Here is a 6,368-nt window from a genome sequence, read left to right on the forward strand (position 1 = left end):
AAGTAAGAAGAAAGAAGTCTCCATTAAGGCTCATACTTTACCCTTAACCGTGATATTTTTACAACTTTTGGTTTGTATCGGGATTATATACTTCCACACCCTGACACTCTTGTGTCAATTTTCTCTTAAATTCATAATGGATATTTATATACCTTTCTCTATTTATCAACTTAGTTCTGATTTATCATTATATTTAATGTTTTGAATTTATCATTTTAACTCTGATTGATGTAGGTTGTTTGTACTATTTTTTTGAATTTGTTTTTTAACTCAGCAAGCGATTTACTCATTTTCAGGTCCGTTTCGAGATTATTCCACAGATTAACACCTTTGATAGATACACTTCTTTGCTTGATGTTTGTTCTTGTTTTGAGTTTTTTGAATAAGTTGGTACCTCTTAAATCATAGCTGCTTTCTCGAATTTCGAAAAACTTCTGAATGTTTTGGCAGAGCAGGTTATTGTGTGCTTTGTACATTAATTGGGCGATTTTAAAGTCAACCAGGTCATAAAATTTCATCGTATTTAATTTGATAAATAGTGGATTTGTGGGTTCCGTATATTTTGATCTATTAATAATTCGAATTGCTTTTTTTTGTAGGTTGAGAATAGGGAGTGTGTTTGTTTTGCAGGCATTTCCCCATATTTCCACACAGTAGGTCATATATGGTAATAATAATGAAGTGTACAATGTGTACAAAGATCTCTTATTTAGCACTTCCTTGGTTTTGTAGAGGATCCCTACGGTTTTGGCTATTTTTCTTTTTACGTTATCGATATGTGGCTTCCAACATAGTTTTGAGTCTATTACTAATCCGAGAAACTTGGTTTCATACGCTCTTTCTATCTCAATTGAGTTTACCATAATTTTAGCTTGGTGTTTGATTGGTCTTGTGCCAAAAACAATTAACTTCGATTTTTTCAGGTTAAGTGACAATTTATTTCTGTCGAACCAGTTTTTTAATTTGTTTAATTCGTTTTCTACGGTTGTCAGGAGCTGTTTCAGATTTATTCCAGAACAGTAGAAAGTTGTATCATCAGCAAATAGGACACATTTAAATTGTTTTGAGACCTTGCAGATATCATTTATATATAAGATGAATAGTTTTGGACCAAGCACTGACCCCTGAGGAACTCCGTGAGTGATTTTTAGTTGATTAGTTTTTTTATTGTTGAGTTGCACGTACTGATATCTGTTTTCTAAATAACTTTTTATCCATTTATAAACTACACCTCTAATGCCATATCTTTCTAGTTTTTTCAATAATATACTGTGATCTATTGTGTCAAAAGCTTTTTTTAGATCTAGGAAAACCCCAACAGTAAATTCTTTGTTGTCTATATTAGTGGCTATTGCTTCCACAAACTCCATAACTGCCATTGAGGTGGTCCGCTTTTCCCTGAAGCCATATTGATTCTCACTTAACAGCGCATGCTTTTGTATAAAGCTATCAAGTCCGCGAGAAAATAGTTTTTCTAATATTATTGAAAATTGTGGTAGTAGTGATATTGGTCTATAATTTGTAAACCGATGTCTTTCTCCACTATTATAGATTGGAATAACTTTAGCAATTTTCATTTTTGATGGAAAGATACCAGCTTTGAATGACAGGTTGCATATGTGCGTGAAAGGTCGCACTACATATTCTATAATCTGCTTTATTATTGTCATGTCAATATTAAAGCAATCAGTTGACTTTTTATTTTTAAAAGTTTTTATAATATTTGATACTTCTTCTTGTTTTACAGCAGTAAGGAACATCGTGGAGGAGTTTTTTTCTACATATCTATCTATTTCAAACAAGTTTGTTGGATCAGGAATTTGTTTTGCTAGGTTACTGCCGATGTTGACAAAATACTCATTAAATTCAGTTGCTATTTCTGCAGTTTTTTCCAAAATAGTATTTTTGCCTTTGATAAAATACTCTGGATAATCCATTTTTTTAGGACTATTTCTGATTACTTGGTTAAGTATCTTCCATATTTCTTGTGTGTTACTTTTATTCTGCTCTAATAGTGCATGATAATGATCTCTTTTACTGGTTCTTATAATATTTACTAGTTTATTTTTATAGGTCTTATATTTTTTTTCTGCTTCTTCAGTTCTCAATTTTAAAAACAATTTATATAAATTGTTTTTCTTTTTACATGCGTTTTCTATGCCTTTCGTTATCCATGGCTTACTTGGGTCTTTATACTTTTTGGAGACTTTAGTTAATGGAAAATGTTTATCATATAAGGAGATTATGGTAGACTGAAATACTTCAAACGCTGTATTTGGGTCTTCGTTTGAATAGACCTCGGTCCAGTTTTGTTTTTCTAGGTCTTGCTTAAAGGCGTCGGTGGAGCGTTGGGTTCTTAGTCTTATTTCTGTTATGCGAGTTGTTGACTTAGCTTTTCTATCAAAATAATTATGAAAAACTGCAAAAACAGGTAGGTGGTCACTTATGTCATTAATGAGAAGTCCACTTTCCATTTTATGGTCAATCTTATTTATAAATATGTTATCTATTAATGTGGCCGTGTCAACTGTTATTCTGCTAGGTTTCAGGATTACTGGGAAAAAGCTGTTGCTGTACATAGTATTTATGAAGTCGGTTGTTTTTTTGTGTCCATTTGGGTTTAATAAGTCAATGTTAAAGTCACCACATATTATTCGTGTTTTCTTATCGTTGTTGTAACTGAGCATATCTGTTAGTTTTTTATTGAATGTGTCAATACATGATCCTGGTGTCCTATAGATGCAACTTATGATGATATTTGATGCCTTTTTATTATGTATTTCAATGGTTAGACATTCCATTAGGTTTTCTATTGTGTTTGTCAATCTCTCGATTTTACTGCATTTAAGTGCTTTGTCTACATATATTGCAACCCCCCCCCTCCTTTTTTGTTTTCCCTATTAGTTGCAAACATTTCATAACCTTCTATTTCCATTTCAGTTGTTTTATCTTCATCAAGCCAAGTTTCTGATATGGCAATTATTTTGAATTTATTGAATTTAGTCAGGTATTCTTTGATTTTTGTGAAGTTTTTATAGAGACTTCTACTGTTTAAGTGTATTACTGAAAGTGCATTTTCCAATTTTATATTAGTGTTGAATTGTTCATCCAGGTAATAGTCAGAGTTTGTTACCCTTTGTTTGTTCTGGAAGAAGTTGTTGTCTGGGTCCAAATTGTTCTCGGGATCGAATGGCTTATAGTCAATATCTTCAAAGGGTTGGAAGTCCATGTTTTTGGGATGTGAATTTCCCGCTCCCACGCGGTCGTCGCTGGCTCCCTCGCGGTCGTCGTTGGTTCTCTCGCTGTCGTCGCTCGCTCTCTCGCCGTCATCACTGGCTCCCTCGCGGTTGCTGGCTGGACGTCTCCTGGGTCCCTCGTGGTCGCTGGCTCCCTTGCGGTCGTCGCCGACTCCCTCACGCTCGCTGGCTGGCTGCCTCCTGGCTCTCTCACGCGCGCTGGCTGGTTGTCTCCCGGCTCCCTCAGGCTCGCTGTCTCCCGGCTCCCTCGCGGTCACTGGCTCCCCTGCTGTCGTCGCTGGTTTCCTCTCGGTCGTCTCTGGCTCCCTCGCGGTGGTCGCTGGCTGGTTGTCTCCCGGCTTCCTCGCGGTCGCTGGCTTCCCTGCAGTCGTCGCTGGCTTCCTCGCGGTCATCACTGGCCCCCTCACGGTCGGTCGTCGCTGGCTCCCTCGCGGTCGGTCGGTCTTGAAAAAGTTATTGTCCGGGTCCAAGTTGTTCTCAGGGTCAAATGTCTTGTGGTCAGTAGGGTTGGAAGTCATCAAAGGGTTGGAAGGGTCATCAAAGGGTTCGAAGTCCATGTTTTTGGTATGTGAATTTCCTGCTTCAGTAGGGTCAGAGTTTTTATCTTCGGGTGGTGAATAATTCTCAGTATGCTGCTTGATGGTGTTGAACTCGAGCCTGTTGTGTTGGAGTACTGGTGCGGGGGTGGACGATAAGTTTGTCATGTCTTAAGTAGGCAGTTTCCCCTCTGTCACGTGCAGCTTTTAATTTTGGGAGGAGCTCTTTTCTTTTTTGTCGTACGGCATCTGTAAAGTCTTCGTTGATGTAGATGTTGGAGCCTTTTAAGTATTTTGCTTTTTGTAGGATCCTTGATCTGTCCTTGTATTTGAGAAATTTCACCACAACTGGCCTCGGACGAGGTCTTCCAGGTTCTTGTCTTCCTGTGCGGTGAGCTCTCTCCACCTCAATTTGCCCCTGTATCAGCAGCTTCTCCTTGAGGATTTTTTGAACTTTTTCCTCTGTTTCAGTCCACGTTTCTCCCGGTTTTTCCTCAATTCCATCAATTACCAAGTTGTTTCTTCTTGACTGTCCTTCCAAGTAGTCCATCTTGTCTGTTAATACAAGCATGCCGTCACATATTTTGTAGAATTCTGTTTGCATGTCTTTGGAATGGCCAGTTTGACAGATTAGATTTTTTTTAATGTCGTCTACCTCTTTTTGGGTAAAGTTGATGCTGGTTTTTATTTCTTGGACTTCCCTGGTAAAAGTGTCAAGTCGTGAGTTTGTTGAGTCTATTATCATCTTGACAAATCCTTTGAAGTTTTCCTGTTGTTGTTGCAAGAGCGCCGTAAAAAGCTCTTTTTGTTGCTGGAGTAATTCGTTTACTTGAGTGAGGGTCAGGAAATCCTCATCCTGCTTTGTGTCTTGCTTCTGTTTGGGTGGCATTTTGTCGGGTCTCGTTGCTAGCCAGTTGTATGCTAGTTTGTGACGTGTCCAGTGGGCTTGCTGCTGGGTGTTTCTAACGTGGCAAGTGGGGTTGCCGGCTCCCTCACGCTCGCTGGCGTTCGGCTGGTTGGTCTCTGGTGGTGGGTTCCAGCTGCGTAGCGACTTTTCGCAATTAGCTTCCGTGCTAACGTCCGCGGTTAGCTTCCGTGCTAACGAGCTAGCGTTTCGTCCAACCCCCTCTTCACGTCGCCAATTTCTACACACGCGCTGCCACCATGTTTCGCTCTGTTCTTTACTTTCAAATGTAGGAAAGCTTCACACGAGAGAAATGTTGACTTTGCTGTTGCTGCTCCTTCTTTCCGCTCTGCAATGCGTAGCAACTCACACTTCCTCGTAGCTCTGTGGCCTCCTCGATTAGAGTGTTACGTTCTACATACTAATTCACCACCCACTGCTATATTGCATATTGAAATGTTGTCCACCGAAGTTGTGCTCCACGATACGTTTAGGAATTCTTCCTTTTTCATCTTATCGATGACACGGTGTCGCTCTCAATAATAGTACACGAGCGACAACAAATAAATATCCAATTCCTACAATCGTAACCTCCCGCCGCGCTGATAATCATGCTAATTATAATATGGGACCCAGGCAATGCAATCTTATGAAAATTCCGATTAGGAATCCTGTGATGGGGTATATATCAGCCTGCTTTATTGAACCTCAGTCTAATGAATAGCAGATCACTCTCCTCGAAAGCCCTATCCCTTATTTCCGAATCTGCTCTCAAATTTAGCCCTCGTTCTAACAACGCCTTGAAACATTCTAGTTATGTGATCCGCATCCTTGTTTTAGTTTGCAGTTATCTCCCCTCCCCCTGACCTGTACTATGGCTTTTTTAGATTATTTTTTCAAAAATTGTGGCTGACTTGATGACTAACGCAGATAATATACATATCACGGGTGCCTTTAGCATTGGTATGAATCTCCCCACTCACCCCAGCGATTCAGACAATAATTGATATTTTTGGTTTCACGCAGATAATAGATGATGCGACACATAAAAATGGCAATACTTTAGATTTCGTACTAATCCGAAGTTTCACATTTTAGGACCTTTCATCTTAAATATTATCATCATTCTCCTCTGGCACTGTACCAGCAGCTTTTAAGACGGCTGTTATAGAGCCCTACTTAAGCGACCGAACCTTGACCCACAGAGTCTCAGTAATAATATAACATTAATGATTATACTTTATGCAAGGCTGGATGTCTATGGAGCCGTATCATTTATTTTTTATGTAAATCAGGATTACAGCAATGACGAACAGGTGTTCTACCGATTTATCGTTTCAACTCATCCGCACAAATAACAAGGGGTCGCACAGTTTATTTATTTTTCTCTAGCTTAAGACTTTACAGTTTATTCAAAATCATTCTGACAAGGCACCAAGGGAGTGTTTTGAGTTGCAGGAGTGACAGACAAAAAAGGGGAGACATCCATGCGGGTCAAAGCATGCTGGAAGGTAGAAGTTCCTCTCCGCATACACTCCTTCCCTCCTTTCTTTATCCTTCACCCATGGCTTAACACTATTTTCCATTAACATGCATCGCAGAGTCACAGGTGTTCCACACAATGCACCTGCCTGTTGTATAATTAATGCAGTTTAATGCTTGGCCAGACTG

The sequence above is a fragment of the Hippocampus guttulatus genome, chromosome 2 (assembly GCF_054856545.1).
Source record: "Hippocampus guttulatus isolate MCC_2025c chromosome 2, RoL_Hgut_1.0, whole genome shotgun sequence".
In the NCBI taxonomy this organism is placed as follows: Eukaryota; Metazoa; Chordata; class Actinopteri; order Syngnathiformes; family Syngnathidae; genus Hippocampus; species Hippocampus guttulatus.